The sequence below is a fragment of the Microcebus murinus genome, chromosome 11 (genome assembly GCF_040939455.1).
Source record: "Microcebus murinus isolate Inina chromosome 11, M.murinus_Inina_mat1.0, whole genome shotgun sequence".
NCBI classification, from domain to species: Eukaryota; Metazoa; Chordata; class Mammalia; order Primates; family Cheirogaleidae; genus Microcebus; species Microcebus murinus.
Genome location: NC_134114.1, coordinates 1,403,357 through 1,423,677, shown reverse-complemented (window position 1 = coordinate 1,423,677; position 20,321 = coordinate 1,403,357).

The window sequence follows — 20,321 nt, the reverse complement described above, 5'->3', positions numbered from 1 at the left end:
GGAACTAGAAAATGAAGAGAAAACCAAACCCAAAGTCAGCAGAAGAAAAGAAATAACTAAGGTCAGGGCAGAACTAAATGAAATGGTATACAAAAAATTAATACAAAGGATCAATGAAACAAGTTGGTTCTTTGGAAAGATAAACAAAATTCATAGACCTCTTGCTAGATTAACCAGGAATAGAAGAGAAAGGGCACAAATAAGCTCAATCAGAAATGAAAAACGAGATATTAGGTTATTAAGTACAAAATGTCCGACTTCCTAAAGTACTAAATTTGACAGTTGATATCTCTGACATTTCACTTTGACTTGTTTTGTTTTTATTGTGAAGGTACATCCTCCTTCTTTCAAATGCATGGTTTGGCTTGTGATTACTTTAAGATTTATTTCAGAGCAATTTTTGCAAAACTGTGGATACATCCAAAGCATGTGTTATTTTCAAATATGAGTTCCTTTGTGGAACCAGTGCAGCACAGACAGCTCCAAATATAACAAACTGTTTGGAAAGGATGTGGCTAATGAACACATGGTATGTTGATGGTTTGAGAAATTCCATTCTGGTGATTTTAATCTTGAAAATGAGCATGTGGGCAACCTGAGACCAAGGTGGGTAATGAATGATGAGCTGAAAGCTGTAGTGGAAGTGAATCCATCTCAACCTATGTGTGAATTAGCAGCAAGATTGGGCATCACTATTCCAACAATATTGGGCCATTTGAAACAAATCAGCAAGGTAAAAGAAGCTGGATAGATGGGTACTGCATGAAGTAAATCAGTGTCGGAAGAGAAATTGTCTAGAATATTGCCTTTCTTAGTTGTCATGACATAAAGGTAAACCATTTCTACACCATATTGTTACACGCGATAAAAAATGGATTCTTTTTGACAATTGCAAGTGTTTGGATGCAATTGCAAGTGCACTGGTTGGATCAAGATGAAGTTCGGAAACACAGTCCAAAACTCAATATTCATCAAATAAAGCTAATGGTGTCTGTTTGGTGGTCCAGTGCTGCTATTTTCCACTACAGCTTCATGAAACCTAGTCAATCAGTTACAGCGGATGTCTACTGCAACCAATTGGATGAAATGAGGAAGATGCTTGTGATTAAGCAGCTAAGATGGATCGATAGAGATAAGCCAATTCTCTTGCAAGACAATGCTCGGCCACATGTTGCATAAACAATGCTGCTCAAACTCAGATTTGGACTTGGAAACTCTCTTTCCAAGCTGGACTTGGAACCCTCTTGTCATCCTCCGTATTCACCAGACCTTGCACCAACTTACTACCACTTCTTTCAGGCTTTGTGCCCCTTACTTCTTGTGAGGAAAAATATTCAATTCTAAATAAGCTAGGGAAAAATGCCTTTCACAATTTCATTGCCACTTGCTGTCCAGGCTTCTTTGCTGCTGGCATAAACAAACTACCATTAAGGTCTCAAGACTGTGTTGATAGTTTAGTCACATACTTTGATTAATTGTACTGCTTCTTGTTTGAGATATGATAAACTAAACTTTTGATTCAAGATCAGATATTTAATCGTTAATGACCATAAAAGTTATACCACAGAAATACAAAATATCATCAAGGTACTAGAAAAGGAAGAGAAAACTGTGAATTCTATGAAAATCTCTACACATATAAACTCAGAAACATAAAGGAAATGGACAAATTCCTGGAAACACACAACCTCAAGCAGGAAGAAACAGAACCCCTGAACAGACCAATAATGGGCATCAAGATTGAAGCAGCAATAAAAAATCTTCCAAAAAAAAAATGCTTCTGACCAGATGGATTCATAGCCAAATTTTACCAGACCTACAAAGCAGAGCTGGTATCCATACTGTTGAAATCATTCCAGCACATTGAGAAGGAGGGAATTCTCCCCAACTCATTATATGAAGCCAGTATCCCCTTGATACCAAAGCTAGGAAAGGCCACAACAAAAGAAGAAAACTACAGACCAATATCCCTTAGGAATATAGATGCAAAAATTCTCAATAAAATACTAGCAAACCAAATTCAACAGCACATAAAAAAAAAAAATCCACCATGACCAAGGTGGGCTTCATCCCAGGGATGCAAGGATGGTTCAACATCCATAAATCAATAAATGTGGTTCACCACATAAACAGAGACAAAAACAAAGCAACATTATCATCTCAATAGATGCAGCAAAAGCATTCAAAAAATTCAGCATGCTTTCAGGATTAAAAACCTCAACAAACTAGGCATAGAAAGAACATATCTCAAAATTACAAAACGCATATATGACAAATCCCCAGCCAATATCATACTGAATGGGTAAAAGTTGAAAGCATTCCCACTACGAACTGGAACAAGGCAAGGGTGTCCACTGTCACCACTTCTATTCAAAATCATGCTGGAAGTTCTAGCCAGGCAATCAGACAAGAGAAAGAAATAAATGTTATCCAAATTGGTAAAGAGGAGGTCAAACAATTGTTTTTTGCTGACAATATGATATTATATTTAGAAAACCACAAAGCCTCCACCAAGAAAGAGACTCCTGGAATTGATAAATAAATTCAGCAAAGTCTCAGGTTACAAAATCAATGTGCACAAATCAGTAGCATTCCTATACACCAACAGTAGTCAAGCTGAGAGTGAAATCAAAGACTCAATACTATTCATAATAGCTACAAAGAAAATAAAATACCTAGAAACATACTTAACCAAGGAGATGAAGGACCTCTACAAAGAGGACTACAAAATACTGAGAAAGAAATTACGAATGACACAAACAAATGAAAAAATACATAATGCTCAACCATCAGTAGAATCAACATTGCTAAAATGTCCATACTACCCAAAATTATTTGTAGATTCAATACAATCCCATCAAAATATCAATGTCATATTTCACAGATCTGTGCTCAGTTTGGAACTAGAAAAGAGCCCGAATAGCCAAACCAATCTTAAAGAAAAACAAGTCTGGAGGTTTCACATTACCAGACTTCAAAAATTAAAAACATTTTATTATCAAATGAAAAGCCCATAAAAGGTAGACTTTCTGAAAACAGAAGAAAGTCTCACCCGCTTTGTAATTCAGAAAATTAAAAGGTTACTTAAAAGAAATTTCTGAAAATTAACATTGGGTTTGCTCTAATGAGTATTTCAAAGGCTTAAGAATTAATGATCTAGCTTTGTGTTAAAACATAGAGCAGGAAAATACCACGTGTTTATAATCACTAACATCATTTGTATGCTTTTGTCATTGCAAGTGATCTCCAAACTAGGATCATAGCTACACAAAAATGGTTAACTTTGCAAACTTGACTAAACATTTAATCAAATAATATGAGAAAAATGTAAAACATAAATTATGATAGTACACGAGGATGGCAACTAGCCAATTTTAAATACACACACACACACACACACACACACACACACACACACAGAGTCAAGGGCTGTCCGGAAAGTATCCAGCCGTTGCTAATACAATGAGAACAGTTACAGAGAGCCCTCATGCATATATTTAAAATTGGCTAGTTATCACCCTCATGTTTTTAATCATCATTTGTGGTGTACATCACAGATGACGATAAAAATGTGACATTAAAATAAATGCTAAATTTTATAAAAAACCAAATACATATAAAAGTTGGTATTTATTTTAAACTTTAAGCTAGAGAATATATGGAAAAACTTAAAAGCAGCCACATGAGAACCTGGTAGAGTTCACATGCTGAACAGATATTCTGCTTTTTTTTTTTCCTGATTGTTGTTTTTTCTTGGTGCCCACCCCAAAGTAGCTGTTATATTGGCCGTCTCGTGACATTGCATCCTCATCTCTGGAGGTCCTACAGGCTGTGAGGAAGAAGAGGGTGTGTGGAGCAGCAGCACATGGGCCGGATGTTTCTGGCCGCCCCTCCCCCCACCCACAGGCCTCAATGTCAGACACGGGACTGGCACCAGGTAGTAAGATGTATGAACGTGACCGTATAAACTAAGGGGCCTAGGAAAGCAGGTGGCCTAGAGGGAGGTGTCTGCATGGACCGGTTCTGAAACATGCCCACCCTCCCTTCTCAGCACCCAGAGGAGACTGTGCCATTTACAGAGGGTCCCCGACACCTGGGCACAGTGACACAATGCGTCCCCTGAGCCTGGCCTCCTTCTGGGCCATGCCCATCAACTACTCATTGCAGTTGAGTAAGGGATTATGTAACCCTTACCACTCTCCTGGCCCCTAGTCCTCTAGTTCGTCTCTACCTGGAGCACATAATGGGACAATGGCCCTCTAGCCGAGCTACAAGGCCCATCGCAGTGGGCAGGGGCATGGGCCTCAGAGCTGGAGGTGACAGCAGTAACCAGCTTCGGGACGGCTGCCTTCTCAGGCAGTCACAGCACCCAGGCTCCACCCACGCGGCCAGCATGCAGGTGGCAGAGCTTCCTGACAAGCATCAGAAAAACGGCAGTGACGCCTGCAGCGGCCAGCGGACGGCCGGTCCTCCCAGGAGCAGTTTGAGCAGGCGGGGGCTGGACGGGGGAATTGGAGAGGGACCTCCAGGGTGTGTCCTCAGAGGATGGGTCTCAAGCTGGGTCAGAGAGACTGTGGCCAAAATCGGGAGAGGGCAGGTCCAGCTGGTGCGAGCAGAAAGGACCCCAGGCTGCTTTGAGACCTGCACGGGGAGCAGTGGCTTCATCCACCTGGAGGCCAAAAGTCGAGGCACATGGGCTGTGACCGGGTGGGGAGATGGTGGCCTGGGCAAGCAGAGTGACCATGGTCTCAGAGGGAGGCCAGTGAACTCTGAGTTCTCCGGGAATCTGACGTGCAGAATGTGAAACTCACCGGTGTCTGGGGAAGGGTCTAGAACAGTGCCCTCTCTGGGCTCTAAGCCCTCCAAGCCCAAACCACGCTTTCTGTTGGTCTGTTTCCGTTCTGTTTCCTTCAGTACGGTGGCGAGCACTGGAGCTGGCGGGAGTGTGGGCGCACCTGCCCGCCCCTCCTACAGGACGGGGGCCGCTGCCCCGCCCTGAACAGCAGGGCTTCCGTCCCCTCTGCCAGGAGCCCACGTGGAAGGCCTGACATCCCGGCACTATTAGGAAAAGGTGGAGCTGAGAACCTGCAAGTGGCGGCTACACGCCTGTCCCTTCTGCAGGACGTGGGCACCTGTGCCCTGCCTCAGCGTCCTCCCGTCTTCCCACACTGACGGTGGGGAGGGAGGGGCTCTGTCCACCTGCTCTGAGCGGCTCAACTACAGCAGACAGAAGCGGCTTAACTCCACCCACTGCTACATGCACTTTAGGCTGGAGCACTTTGGGGGCAGGTGGAGACCTTCCAGAGCTCTGTTCTCTCCTCCCTCCCGGACCCCTCCCTGAGTGGCTCTGAGGAGGTGCTACCTCCCCATCACCTGAAAGGAACCCTTGGTGCCCTCAGCCACTAGGGCGAGGGTTCTCTGTCCCTGCAGCATGGTTCAACCTGTCTACCTGGGATGGCCAGTGACAGTCGGCTGACATCCTGCCATCTTTGCGCGCTAACTGTGTTCTCCTCCACAGCGTTAGTTCGGCTGTGGGCTCGGAAAGCAACGATAGCAGTAATTGCACGGCGGCATATAATTGGAGGCACACACACCAGATCCCGGGGGGAGGCAGTGTTTATCACCGTCCTGCTGGGAGAGGAAACAGGTGCGGGAGGTGGGGTGGGTTTCCCGGGTCAGCAGATCCAGCAGGACGGGGAGCGGCTCACCCCGGACCTCACCAGAGGGAGGTTTTGCCTTTCTGATTCCCAGCGGGCGCAGCGTTCCCAGTGTGGAGTGGCCGCGGCCAGCACCACCCAGCCCGGGACACGGAAGCGAGTGAGAATGATGCTCCCCGTCCAGGCCAGTGGTGGGGACGGGCCCGGGGGAGGAACTGGGGACGGGGAGACGGACAGGTCTGGGGGAGGGTTAGTGAAACAGAATGAAAGAAATCACCAGGGGGTGGGAGACAGTCGCGCCAGCCTCAGAGAGGGTCTCCACACTCCCACCCCCGGGAGTGTTTCCGAAACTCTCGACTGCACCAAACTCAGGACCAAACCTTGTAAAAAAGAAGTGGATTTTATTTAAAATTTTATTTATTAACTTTATCTGATGAACTTTTATTTAAATATGTTTCAATATATACATATATTCATACATATATGTATATATACATGTATGTATATATAAACATATATATGTATATATATAAATATATACATATATTCACATGTATATGTACGTACGCATGCATACGCAAATACATACGCACACTCGGTTTTCCTCTCTAACTCTGTGTTCTCCGCAAGGTGCACTGTTGGAGCTACTTGGGGCGCAGCCCGGTGGCCAGGAGGGCGCACTCTGGGGGTCTGTGCCGGCCCGGCTGTGCTCACAGGCGGAGCAGCATGGGCAGTGGGATGCACAGGCTCCTGACGCTGAGCACTGGGCAGGTTCAAGAGTCCCCCCAAAGCACTCAATGTGAGAACCCCAGGAACCCCACTGTCTTTGTTTGGACTCCTCCAGCACCTGACCAGCCGCCGGGTGTCAGACCAACAACCAGAAGAGCAAACAAGCTGGGTGTGTTCGGGCCACGCCAGGTTCACGGGTCACGCTCGTTCAATGCCATGTGTTGGTTTCCCCGCGTGTGCCTCTGCCCCCGGAAACCATCCAGATAGTGCTACTTTGTCAGGAACAGCCAGAACATGAAATGCATTCACTATTTTAAAACCATCGCTTTACTTGCACACAGCAAGCGTAGACATCATCGCAGAGCACCACACACACGAGCACATTTCGGTTGTGTGAATCCACATGTGAATGTTGATTCTGTTCAACACCAATCGACTCTCTCCGATTTGGGGGTGTACCAGTGCAGGAAAGCAAGACGCCGCTGCAGCCGGGGGCTGTGGCTACGTGACTCGGGGAGCCCTTCAGGCCGCTAAGGCTGCAGCGCAGGACCAGGGCCTAGACCACGCCGGGGCTGACTGACGCAGGCTCTGCAGAGCCAGGCCCTGGGGCCGTCCACGCCCGGGCGGCAGTGCGCACAGGGCTTGGCTTCCCAACAGCAGCCGAATTGCTCCTGTTCGGATTCAATTTGTGGCTAAGGTGCGTTTTATTAGAAATATTTTATAATCTTCCACAGTAGATCAGTCAAATTGAAGTTAATTGGCCAAAAAAAAACCGCTAATGATCGGTTCTTCCCAGGTGCTATTTTACTTATTGGGAATTAAGTGAATTGAAAAGCTCCGCTAAAGGCATGATTATTAATGAGGAAACATTTAATAGCAAAATCTGGCCCGTCCGACTCGCAACCCCTAGCCCCTCCCCATATCATCAGCAAGTACTCACGACGGGCTCGGAGAACACACCTGCCGGCGGACGGTCGCACGTCGAAGATGCACTTCCTCCAAAGCGAAGCAGAGACGCAAACATTTCCCGTGAGCGCTCAGAAAAGAGTGAGAAAATTGAGTTTAATGATGGAGAATCGTAAGCAAAGTCTGTGTGCAGAGGAGAAAAAGTGCAAGAATAAAAATTGCCTTGTGTTGGAGGGAAATTTGTTATTGCCCCTGACGAGATTAACCGCGGTAATTGGCACTATTTTTTTTTTTTAACATATTGTGCAGCCCCACCGTGGCGGCGGTAATAAATAATGTGCACTTAGCCGCGCCATTGGTCATCTGCAGCCCTATCACCGCTGCCTCCCCCATTCAGGGAAGATAAATGTGATTTAAATTAATAGCCAGTCCTAAATAACTCCTCAGCTGGTAAACGGCCCATTTATCAGGCTCAGACAGGCAGTGTCCTCTGATTCATGGCCCCTCACAATGTGAAGGGTGCGTACAAAAATTGTTATTACTTTTTAATAAAGTGTAGCAGTCAGTCTTCAGTCATTTATCAGAAGCCCTGGCATTCTGACAAACAGAAATATCTTAGCAGGGGATGAATGAGCCGGATAAAGGACACATTTCTCAACAAAAATAATCGCTGCCTAAATAATCTCATAAAAGTCCATTTTTAAGTACCTTGAAATAAATGCGTTCAGAGAGATACAGCCCCTGTGGATCGTTGAACTAAAAACTAAACAGACTGTTTTAATATTCACCTTTGCAGGGAGGAGCGCCTGGCTATTGTTGCCGGCTCTTTGTGTGGGAAGGATTCGGGCGCGCCCAGCAGAGCCAGGCACAGACCGCGGCGTGCACGGGGCCACCCCCGACCCCCGCTCCCCGCAGGACGCGAACGGAAACCTGTGCATGTGCAACGCAGACACGCTCCTGCAAACCGAACACCAGAAACGGGCCACCGGGAACGGATAACAACTTGCTATGTTTTTTGGCATTGAGATCCTGCTGTCGGGTTTAATTTTCTCCTCTCACATAACGTTCAGCAGGACGGCACCCTTAGTTGGGTCTTGGTCTGTTTTGTGGCCGATCATCCTCAGACCGCCACGCCTTTCCGGACGCACTTGCGGTTTGCCCGCATAGTTGGATGGGTCGGCAAAAATCACGAAGGGAGCTCAAAGCCTGCTCTCCACTGAAATCCGTTCCCTCTTAATTAAAGGACGAGCACAGACCCTGCAGGGTCAGCGGGTCCCCCTTGCACGGCCGTTGTCAGGGTGGGGGGATGCTGGCTGCCGGGGCTTTGGTGTGAGCTCGGTGTGGGCGGGCGGCGGGCACGCCCGGGGCCTTTCCCGCCACGTACCCACGTGCGGAGGAGCGTCGTCCAAATCGACTTTTGTCGGGCACACAGCGACCACAGCCAAAGAGTCGGCAACACCAGAAAGGCTTAGGATCGGAATGTTCTTTGCAATCGGTAACGCGTGGCCTGGGATATGGTTTCCCAGCCTCGCCACAGTCCGACTTTGCCAGGAATTGCCGTATCTTCAGGAAGCGGTGACTGAAAATCGATTTAACCCTTAAGAGAAACTTCAGTCTCTCTCCCTCCCTCTGTCTGTTTCCTTTCCCCCCCACAAATTTTATTTCTTTGGGTCAGTTCAAATCTTTAGATTTTGATTCATGGAAAAACTCTTGAAGTCTACCTTGGCTAGGCATTTTTAAATGCGTTAATCTTAGTGATGAATGTGCGAGGCGACCAGAACAGCGCCCAGCAAGCGCTACACGACTGTCGGGGATTAACGGCGCTCACGCAAGGTCAGGCCGAGCAAATGGCTCAAAAGGCAGACGCAGCTGAAACAAACAAAAGTAAAAGTCGCTGGGCAGGGTGTGCACATCCTTCCGGGGTTCTAACGGATTTCCGGTGGTGGACACTGTCAACAGCCGTAAACGGGCAGCCGTACCAACTCACGCGGTGTCTCCACGTCCATGAAAGCTGCCCTCTGGGAGACCGGGCCGTTCATCTGCTCCCTCCTCAGTTGTCCGTCCGGTGAATTTCCACATCTACAACTTAAGCTCATGACACACAAAAGAAACCCCAGGGCTGGCACTGCAGCTCAGTGCCACAAAAACACAAACAGGTATGTTTGCCTGCAATGGCAAACAGAGAGAACACTTTTGTTTTAGTGGGGTGTGCATTCCCACCCGCACAAATGCCTAAGGAATTCTGCTGCTGCCTCCCCAGTCTCGGTCCACAGTGAAGGCTGAAGGCGGCGTCTCTCTCAGACGTAGGTGCTCCTGGGAAGCCAGGTGCTAGCCCAGGTGACAAGCACTGAAAGTTTCCTGCTGGCGGTCCCAGCACGTGTCTGGGGTTTCCTGAAACCGCGTCGCCTGGCAATGCAGGGCGTGGTCGCCAGGTGAGGCAAGGGTTGGGCAACAGGTGCTGCTCTTTTGCTGTTTCCGCGGGAGACCCCGATCCCTCCTCGCTCTTCGGCTGGAGGGATTTTCTACGGGAAGTAGCTCTAGAGGGCGAGAAGGCACGGCTGGCACCTGGCGTTGTCAGAGCTGTATCTGGTTTCTCTTTTTCAAACCAACTTTTCATGTTGGTCGTTCAGCATACGCTTTCCATCTGTCGGTTGCTGTTTTCCCCGTCTCTGGGTTAACGTTTTAATCTCTGCTCTCCAGCCCCCCCCCCCACGACCGCCGATTACACCGAGGGAATCGCCGCAGCCAGTGGGTCTCTTACACGTGACCGGGACGTTAGGAACGAACGGGAACGCAGGGCCGGGGGACAGGGGCCTGTTCTCTGTCACCGGCCAAGTCCTGATAGTCAGAATTAGTGTGGGTTTCAAAGGCGGGTACTATGTCCTTGCATAGCTTCTTGAAAGCTAGCAGGCCAACGCACCCACCAACGTGAACGTCACGCCCCTCATTCAGCTCCACAGAAAGAACAGAAGCCCCGGAACCCCCAGAGCGTGGGCAGCGCCGCCTCCCTCCCAGGTAATAGTCAATCCATTAACCTTTGCCTCCAGCCTGGCCCCGGCCCCGCGCGCCCCGTTGCCCTCTTTTACCACCCCCCTTGACGGTGGCAGAGCCCCCCGCGCCGCCTCCCGGCCCCTTCCCTCCCCACCTGCCTCACCGTGGTGTCAGCGACCATTTTTCTTTCTTTCTTTCTTCCTTTTTTCTAAAGAAGCTAATCTAGAAAGCGCCGTGGAGGCAGAGGTCGTGCTAAGCTGCAGCGCAAATGCTATTCCTCGATTATCTGGCTGGGGTAAATGTCAACCGCCCGGGGCTAAAGCAATTGGGGAGCGAGGGCGGCTGCAGCCCGCCAGAGCCCGCGGCTCCATCCTGCGCTGCCCGCACGCGGCCGGCCTGACCCGCGGGGCGGGCGGTGGGTGCGTTTCCTTCTCCCCCTGACCCTTTCCCTGCACGCGCCTGTCTGTAATAAACACTCTGGCAAGTGAAGGCTGTCCCTGAATGCCACATGTCCTCTTGAAGGGCAGGGCAGCCTTTCAGAACAAAGGCAGCGTGTGCGCCCGCACGCACACGCACACGCACACGCACACGCACACGCAGGTCTTCGGTTTTTTTCCTAGAGGTTTAACACAGCAAACTCAAGGCATCCTATGGACTAAAAAGAGAATTGTTGCACTAAAAATAAAGCCTTTATATTTCATAGGAAAATGCATGTTTTATATCCCAGAAAAACCAGAAAGACATAAAAGGATTGGAATTAGAAATGTCTTGGAGCCCTGCCGGCCAGCTGGGGAGTGGACAAGGGGAAAGTGGAGAATGAGGAGGCGCCGTGCAGCCCCGGGGGGCTGTGAGGTGGAGCAGGGAGCGAGACGGCCCCATCCGCCCCATCTGCCCCCGGCCCCCCTCCCCACGCAGGAACCAGGTCGGGAAGAATCCGGCCCTCACTCCCCGAGAGGAAAGCACCTGGCTTTCCACTTCCGGGTCCGGCACTGACTCGAAGCCCCCATTGTTGATGTGCCTGTTGGGGAGGCCACAGGGCACCCCCAGTCTGCACCATCAGGGCCCCCAGGATCGGGGCCTGGCAGCAGGGGGGTGTCCCACCTGCCAGGCAGGGGGTGCCGGATTGGGGCTCAGCGGCTCCAGTGTGGGTGCTAAGTTAGGGTTCACGTCTGCTCTCCTTTTAATTTTTCCTTTTTGTTTTTTGTGGGGGGCAGTCCCTGGGTGACAGGGGAATCTTATGATTTCTGTCTAATTTGGGTGTGGAGATCCAATTATTTACACATTCATAATTTAAAGCCAGGCGGCGGGCGGGGGGGCCTGCTGCCAGAGGACAGTGCGGGTACCCTGGGACGGCTCAGCGCCCACGGCCCACGGCAGCTCCCGGGCAAGGTGGCTTCGAGGTCTTGCCTCAAACCTACTGTCCTCCCTGAGGACCCCTGGCCAGGGGACCCCCAGTGGGACCCTTTCCAAAGTGCCGGCTCCTGGGCACAGGCCCCGGGAACCCCCATGGAGCCGGCGGCCTCAGGGAGAATGAAGAGGACGCTGCCCCAGGGCAGAGGAGGGAACTCGCCCTGGGAACAATCCGGGTGGCTTCAGTGGCCCTGCCAGAGTCCTCCTCGCCCCTCCACCCTGCTGGAGACCCTCAGCACCGGCCTGCAAAGGGTCAGCCCCTCCTCGCCACCCTGCTCCTCCATGTTCTGTGGGATGACTCCTGGATTCGAGCCAGACAGGAGGAAAACGCCCTAAACCAGTGCTTCTCACACTCTCTGCGGGGAAGGCTGGGGAATTGGGGAGGGGGGTGTATTTTCCAACTGATGTGTGTAAGCACTTTTACAAAATATTTTTTAAAAGTTCCCAGTAAAACAAAATTTTAAAGTCATTGGGTTCTAAGCTCACGTCTATTTTGGTATTAGATTCGACAGACATGAAACGACCCCGTCTAATCGCTAAAAAGCTATTTTCCGAGTGCCGCCTCCCGCAGGCCTCCTGCCGAGCTGGCAACAGGGAGCCCCCAGACCAGCTCCTTCCCGTGATGACGGGAGGGGACGTGAGCGAGCCCGGCTTCCCGTCATCGGTCCAGAAAGGGCAAACAGAAACCGAGGTCCTGGAGGGAAGGGGCAGTCGCGAAGCCCTCAGCTCCCCGAGCCGAGTCCGGTGTCTCGGCCCGGCCGCCGCCGGCCTCCTGTGGAATCTGCAGGAAGCAGGAGACCTTTTCCGCAGCTGTGACCCTCCTCCCCACGTCAGCACTAGGGCACAGAGCAGCCTGGCCAGGGCGAGGACCTCGTGACAGCCAGCCAGGCCAGGGCACACTGGGACCCTGTCCCTGTCCTGGCCGTGGCCCCCCAAGGCACAGCCACCACCGGGTCCTGCCCGTGTGCCCGGGGGCCACTTGCCACCGAACCTTCCACCCCTTTCCTGCACCTGCGTTGGTGTAAACAAGGTAGCGTTTACCTAACTTTTTTATAAGTTAAATTATAGCTAAAAATGTTTTCAGACAAAAAAGAATTATATCCATATACTATTTTTAAATGCTGAGATAAATGTGGCTTAAACGCAAACCGATGATTTATCTTTTTCCCTGTTCCAGTGAATATTAGATATTTGAGCATTAAAATATAGAGGGAGGATTTAAATTTAATTCTAGCTCTTTCAAACGTTTAATTGTATTTTAATTTTAAAATAATAAATTAAAAGGTTATCATACACTGATATAACATTTTTCTTTGAGGGAATTCCTTTCATTTGTTGAACAGGAAAAAAAAAATAGGCTTTGTTAGCTCCCTGCAACGGATTTCGGTGAGATCATTGCAGATGGATTATTCCGTGTAGAAATTAGCATAGAAGGCCCTGCCCGGGGACAGTTGACTGTTTTAAAGCATTATTTATATTGCTCTCTTTCTCACAGGTCTTTGCAAATATTTATGAAACTCCAACATTAGTGCTGCTTCTTTTTATCTTTCTATTCACCCAGCCCTGTTACAGCCTAATTGAAATACAATAATTATAAATGGGCTTAGTTCCTCGATTTAATTTCCTTGCAAGCAGTGCCATTTATTTTTTTCTTTGGCTTTGTTAACATGCTTTAATTAAAAGATTTAACAAAGCTAAGGAAACAAAATGCCATTGGGGCACCGCACCCTGGGCTCCTTCTGCAAAACAACACCGTGACTGTGCTCGAGTTCATCTCCTAAAGGGCAGGAGAGGGACGTCCTCGTGCACAGAATGAAAAAAACTGCAGCCTCACGAGCCCCACATATGCAAAGCGCTGGCCAGTTAGAGGCAGGAGCAGCCCAGAGCTCAGGAGTCCGGCTCCAGGGTCCACCCTTGTGGCTAAGGCTGCCGCGAGCACCGGTGTGTCTTCGGGTGGGTAGTTAATCTGAACCTCCACTTCCTCGCTCTTGAATGGGGCAAGAGTATCCACGCCACAGGGCTAGGGTGAGTAATGACTGTCCCGTTCTGATTAAGTTCTTACTTAGTGTAAGTATCTAGCCAGAGGGATGCCCTTAATAACTATCAAATATGCTTCCTGAATTTGGATAATTGAATTCAAAAAAAATTTTAAATGTATCATACTATTAATAAAACACTCTGAAAAAAATATATTTCTACATTTCTTGAAAATGCTAAAGATCAGCTAATACTAAAAGATGTTTTGGGGTTTTCCCCCTAGATTTAGGGGGTACATGTGCAATTTCATCACATGGATATGTTGCCTATCGGCAAAGTCTGGGCTTCGAGTGTAGCCATCGCTAAGAACGATCAGCGTCGCTATTCAGGGTACCTTGTGCCTATTAAGTGGTTTCTCATCCCTCTTCTCCCTCCCGCCCTCCCACACTTCCCAGTCTCCCATGTGTGCTATTCCCATCTCCATGCCCATGCGGACATGTTATTTAGCTCCAACTTATGGGAGAGAGTGTTTTACCTGGATCTGTAGAGTCACTGGTCTGATGATGAACTACCGTGCTGCAGTTCTCGATGTCCAGGTGCAAGGTGAGACCTGCTAGACTCTGCCAATCAGCCTGGAGGCACCCTAATCCCCTGGATCTCGGGGAGCAGCGGCAACTCAGGACAGCAGGGGGGAGACAGCCCCGAGCTCAGGAAACCCTGGCGAGGAAATCGGCCGACTCTGCTACTGCTCAGTTGCATGAACTTGAAAAGTCGCTTAAACTCCGTGGGCTTCGGTGTCCCCTGTGAAAGAGGAGGTGCGGCTTGATCCTCTTGAGGAAGCCCACCCAGCACGGGGAAACGGGGGCAGCTTTGCAGGTGTGGCCCTCACAGGACCCGCGTCTCCTAGTGCCCGACTTTCCGCCACCCCGGAATCCCCTGTTGGATGGATGGCTGGATGATCGCTAAAACTCCAGCCAGTAACTTGCTAGTAAAAGAAGAGACACTTGCTGGCTGTCGGTATGTACCCATCGCTTAACATTTCACGAGTGTTTGAAGAGCAGTGGGAAATAAACATACAAACATAAGGCATAGACTGTGCTATCAAAGCACTTTTTTTTTTCTTCTTAAATCCGGGAAACAGCCACCCAATTCAGGGTTAGCAAACATGCCCGCTAACGGCGTTTCGGCGTGCTCCCTGTTGGGGTGGGCTGAGCCCGGGTTAGAAGCCGGAACATGAGCGCAGCTTGACTGGCTGCGCTCGCCTGCCTGGCCTCGAGCGAGGTGTTAGCTGCTCTGAGTCTCCACGGCATCACTTTAAACCGAGATAATAACCGTTCTGATATTGTGAGAGCCAAGAAAAATAATATGCATAAAGGTGTTTTGGGAACTTAAGATGCTTTGTGAAGGTTAGCTTTTTAGTTAGCATTTCATTTCAAATTATAAATTCTATCAGGGCTGAGGAAAACTTCTCGGTGGAGGTTAAGCTTGAATCAGGTTCCCAGGGACAACTAAAGTCAGGTTTGCAGAGCTGGATCTCAGGTGGGATTTACCTGGGGCTCTTGGGGCCAGTGCAGGCACCGCCCGTCTGTGCTAGACGCTGAGTGCCAGAGGTAGAATTGGGTATGGCTGTCGCACGCGGGCGCCGGGCCCAGTGCGTCACTGCGCCTCGCTGACATGTTAGGTGTGTCATGTGCTGTCACCTCACTGCTGTGCAACACCACACGTTCGGGCAAAAACATCACAGTTATAGGAACAGGACCATGATTGCAGTCACGAAAGATGCCAGGAATATCTCTATGTGTCTTGAAAACGCCCCTGCCCTGGCGGCACCGCGGTGGGGGGCAGAGAGGTGCTGGGGTGCTCCGCTCCATCTTCCTTCCACACAACCTTCCGGCAAGAAGCACCGAGCACCCCGGCAATTCCCAGGTGACGTGGGGGATGCTTTCATCATTTTAGTTGGAATACCTGAACAGCCCACACCCAAGGGTCCTCAAACTTTTTAAACAGGGGCCCAGTTCACCGTCCCTCAGACGGTTGGAGCGCGGCGCACATTCCACACAAGCGCACTGCGGGCCCCGGACAGTCGGCTGCTAAGCAGGACAGGCAGCGGCGGCAAAAACACCCGGTGGGCCGGATAAATGTCCTCCGTGGGCTGCATGTGGCCCTCGGGCCGTAGTTTGAGGATGCCTGGCCCACACCATTGGTCATTTTCCTTTCCGTGAATCAGAAGTCAAAGGACACACTGTTGCCGCAGAACTCCCGAGGAAAATGTGACCGTTCCTATTTTCAACTGTGTGGATACAGTTGAAGAAGAAAAGGCGATTACCTGTGAAAAACACTACACTCTGGCTCCCACAGAAAATGGTTTCCTAGAGCACATCATTGATTTGGAGGTTTTTGACAGCATCAAACCCAAAAGGAACTTGGAAAAATAACAACTAACTTACTGTATTTTTTGAACAGTTGAAAGTTGCTTGATATTTTTGATAACTTCTACCACTGTGATAGACTTCCTACCATTGCACAGATACGAGGTCCTGTCTCTAATATTCTGTTTACCTGATAAAATGTGCTACGATGTGTGTCCTGTGGATGCTGCCTTTTATTCTTTTTCCCATGGCCTCAGACAGGATAACAAAATGAAACATAACACTCCGGAGGAAAAGAAAATAACTCTAGTTATATCCATTCGCCAAATATTTATTCGGGGCCGTCTATGCCCAGAAGTTTTGGGTAGAGGCTGGGTTTGGAGCTGAGCTTGGCGGGGCAGGGGCAGAGGGAGGCCCCCTGAGGCTGGGGGACAGGGGTTGAGTGCTGAGGAAGATGGTCACACCGCTGTTAAAAAAGGAATAAAAACTTAACGGCAAATTTTAATGCAGAGAAAACAAGATGTTTCTATTAAGGAAGAGCTAAAATTTGGCTTCAGAGCAATTTGTTTAGGAAATCCGTGCTATTGATAGAATGAAATAATTGGTTAATATTATAGGCTTTGTATTCAATATGCTAAGTTTATTCATTTATTCAAGGATCATTTCTAGAAAACCCCTTATATGCCAAGTGATGAAAAGAAAAGTAAAAGAAAGTAAAAATATTGGTACTCAATTTGTCTAGTGGGCCAGATAAAATAACTATATAATACTGTAGAATAAAGTCTGAAAAAGCAATTAATAGAAAAAAAATCTACTACTGAAAGGATGATACAAAAAGATATAGCAAAAAATCTAGTACATTCAAATAGAATAATAAATATACAAATAATAAACATGCAAATGGTTACTATGAATAAATATACAATATAAATAAAATATGCAATATAAATATGAAATATGTATGTATATATATCACAGAAACAAAAGAAATGGAGACAGAAAAACAAAAAACAGAGGGACAAACAAAGACAAAATGGTAGATGGAAACCCAACCAAATTGGCAATTACATTAAATGTAAATGGTCTAAAAGACAGAGATTATCAAATTGCATTTAATAAAAACAGATTCAGCTTCATGTTGTTGTAAGAAACCCATTTTCATAATGAAAACATATATAAGTTTAAGTGAAAATATTTTTTAAATGTTGTATTTAAACACTAATCAAAAGAAACCTGGAGTGGCTACGCTAATACCAGAAAGAGTAGAATTTGGAAGAAGAAATATTGCCAAGGATAAAAAAGGACATTACATAATGATAAAAAGTCAATTCACCAAGAAGATATGACCATTATAAATGTGTCTGCACCTAACACAGAGATTCAAAATGCATAAATTAAAAACTGATAGACTGTCAATATATATATATATATATATATATATATATATATATATATATATATAAATCCACTTATAATTGGAGACCTCAACACTCCTCTCTCAGCAAATTGGCAGGACCAGTACTTAGAACAGAGGTGTGGAACCGGCTGCCTTGAGCCCACATGTGGCCATCTAGGTCCTTGAGTGCCACCTTTTGACTGAATCCAAATTTTACAGAACAAAGCCTTTTATCACTATTAATACATTTTGGTTCATCTGTTATATTTTTATTTCATTTTTAACTTTAACATATTTAAAACACCAAATAATAAAATGAGTTTCAATGAAATAATCCTCTCAGATTGACGGACACAATTAGAACATTAGTAAGCCATAAGGGCTAAATTAATAGCTGCTATGTGCTTGTGATTCATTTTTATTTTCTTTTGCTTTCTTTCTTCTTTCTTTCTTTCTTTCTGAAAGAAAGAGGAGTGTATTACTTTGCTGGCAGAGGAGAAGGTTGGCAGACTCCTGTTTTAAAGTACCAATGTCCTGCCTATGAGCAGAAGTACAGAGCTTTGAAAGGTTCTGATTAATCTCATAATGCCATTTTAGGCTAAGACAATCTTATAAGCTCTACCCAGCCCAGATTCATACAATTCTTGACATTTTGGCTAAGACAAACTCGTACCTCCAACTCTAACTCTCCCCTCCCCTACCTGACTAGCTCCACTACCACACAAGCATGGCCCGTGAGAGTTTCGGGGGGGTCAAATACACCAGTCTGCTATTAGCTTTTGACAATGGTGCACCGTGCTTCTATTTGAAGTGGAATTGGTGAATAGTTGCACAGCTCAACAGTATTTTGTAATTCTGTGTACTTAACAGCCCATCGTGTCAAAAAAGAACCAGAGAATGCTGAAGGAAGAAAACAGATTTTTAATGAGGATTGGGAATTGCAATATCATCTTGTTTCTGCTAAAGATAAGATGATGTGCTTGCTTTGTGATACTGCACTGTCAACATTAGGGGAATTCAATGCCCACCTGCATTATAACACTCACAAGGACCACAAATATTTTAAATTAGAAGGAGAGGTGCAAAGGGTTGTATTGCAGAAATTAAAAGATAAAAAGCAAAGACAATTCTTTCAAACAGCGATGAGACTTAGAAATAATGCCACTGAAGCAACTTATAAAGGAGCTTATATACTCAGGAAAAAAGGGAAGCCATGCAGTGATGTAGAAATTGTGAAAGAATGCATTGTCAAAACTGTAGGATGCTTAGACCTCGATAACGTTTCTAAGTACAAACAACTGCCTCTTTCAGGGAGAACCATAACTGATCGGCAGCATGAACTAGCCTTCAACTTAACAGAACAACTTCATGCCATACATCAAAAGGAAAATATGTATTGCTCAATCACTTTGGATGAATCAACTGATACTACTGACTCGGCGCAGGTTTTATACTTCATTTGGGTCATAACAGAAAGTTTTCTTTTTTAATTTATTTTATTTTAGCATATTATGGGGGGTACAAGTGTTAAGGTTACTTATATTGCCCATGGCCCCACCCAACCCCCTCGAGTAAGAGCTTCAAGCATGTCCATCCCCCAAACATTGCACATCTTACTCGTTGTGGTTGTATATACTCCTCCCCTCCACCCCCTCCCACCCTCCCGACACCCAACAAATGTTACTCCTATGTGTCCACTTAGGTGCTACTCAGTTAATACCAATTTGCTGGTGAGTACATGTGGTGCAGGTTTTTCCATTCTTGAGATACTTCACTTAGTAGAATGGGTCCCAGCTCTATCCAGGAATATACAAGAGGTGCTATATCTTCGTTGTTTCTTAAAGCTGAGTAGTACTCCATGGTATATATATACCACATTTTATTAATCCACTCATGAATTGATGGGTACTTGGGTTGTTTCCATAGCTTTGCAATTGTGAATTGTGCTGCTATAAACATTCAAGTGCAGGTGTTTTTTTCATAAAGTGACTTTTGATCTTTTGGGTAGATACCCAGTAGTGGAATTGCTGGATCAAATGGTAGATCTACTTGTATCGCTTTGAGGTATCTCCACATTGCTTTACACAGAGGTTGAACTGGTTTGCAGTCCCACCAGCAGTGTAGGAGTGTTCCTCTCTCTCTCCACATCCACAACAGCATTTGTTGTTTGGGGACTTTTTGATAAAAGCCATTCTCACTGGAGTTAAGTGATATCTCGTTGTGGTTTTGATTTGCATTTCCCTGATGATTAGAGATGTTGAACATTTTTTCATATGTTTGTTGGCCATTATTCTGTCTTCTTTTGAGAAGTTTCTATTCATGTCCATTGCCCATTTTTTGATAGGGTTGTTTGATTTTTTCTTCCTGATTTTCCTGAGTTCCAAATAGATTCTAGTTATCAGCCCTTTATCAGATGTGTAGCTTGCAAAAATTTTCTCCCATTCTGTGGGTTGTCTGTTTTCTCTCTAGACAGTTTCTTTGGCTGTGCAGAAGCTTTTTAATTTCATTAGGTCCCATTTTTTTATTTTTGTTGCTGTTGTGATTGTTTTGGGGTCTTCTTCATAAAGTCTTTGCCTAGGCCAATGTCCTTGCAGGTTAGATGTGTTTCCTGAAGGCAGAAGATACTTGGCTTGTGTTTTTTTATCCATTCGGTCAGCCTATGGCTCTTGAGTGGGGAGTTCAAGCCATGCACATTTATTGAGATAACTGATAGGTGGGGAAGATTTCTGTTCATTATGTTGGGTTGAACTTTGTTGCTTTTTTTTTTTCTCTCTTGAGCCATTGTAGTGTCTGGGCTTTGATCTTTAACTTTGAGTAGATTTACATTCATGAGTGTTTATTGTGCTGATCCGTGGGTAACACTATTTTGAGTATTTCTTGAAGGGC